The following is a 912-nucleotide window of genomic DNA, read 5'->3' on the forward strand; positions in this document are numbered from 1 at the left end:
AAAGTGTTTGATATGGCCATGACCCAAGACATGACACTGGGTAAGATGGACCACAGGGCTGACCCAACCTGAAAATTCCTGAGTCCCTAAACACGTGATTTTGCAGCCACCCCAAAATTCACCGTAGCCGCCCACAGCCCTCCTCCCAGCACCACCACTGCCCACCCCGAGTGCAATGTGGTCTCAATCTGTCCCCCCACCGGTGGTGAGGGAGGGAGTGGGGCTGGGGCAGAGGCAGGCACTGCACAGCTGAGCCAGGGCACAGGATGGAGGACATGGCTCCTGCTGCTATGGGCTGCTTGCTGCATTTGGAGTGGACGGCGGTGGCACTAGAGTGGGGTCAGGGAGGCTACAGCAAATTTTGGGGAGGCTACAGCCCCCCCACCTCCATAGCCCTCGTTCCAACACCACCATCGCCCGCCCCGAACACAGCCCGGGCAAGCCCCTCCGAGAAGAGCACAGCATAGCCCCCAGCCCACAGTGGCAGCCTGTATCAGCAGGAGCTGTGTCCCCCATCCCACACCCAACAGCCGGGGCAGGTGGTGGCTGTGCTGGGAGAGGAGCTACAGTGGGGGCTGCAGCCACCCCAATATTTTCCATAGCCCCCCAGCCCTCCTTCCAGCACTGCCACCACCTGCTCCAAGTGCAGCGCAGCCCAAACCCCCCCCCCAAGAAAAGCCCAGGCCCAGGGGCTGGGGTGAGTGGGGTCTCGATCTGCACCCCCATCCCTGGTGAGGGAGGGACTAGGGCTGGGGCTGGGTGCCGGCCCCAGCCCACAGCAGCAGCCCATAGCAGCAGGAGCCAAGCTCCGCATCCCACATCCCTCCCCGGCTGTGCAGCGCCTGCCTCTGCCCCAGCCCCACTCCCTCCCTCACCACTGGCATGGGGGGTGTAGATCGAGGCCCCACTCAC

This window comes from Alligator sinensis, unplaced genomic scaffold (genome assembly GCF_000455745.1).
Source record: "Alligator sinensis unplaced genomic scaffold, ASM45574v1 scaffold768_5, whole genome shotgun sequence".
Lineage (NCBI taxonomy): Eukaryota > Metazoa > Chordata > Crocodylia > Alligatoridae > Alligator > Alligator sinensis.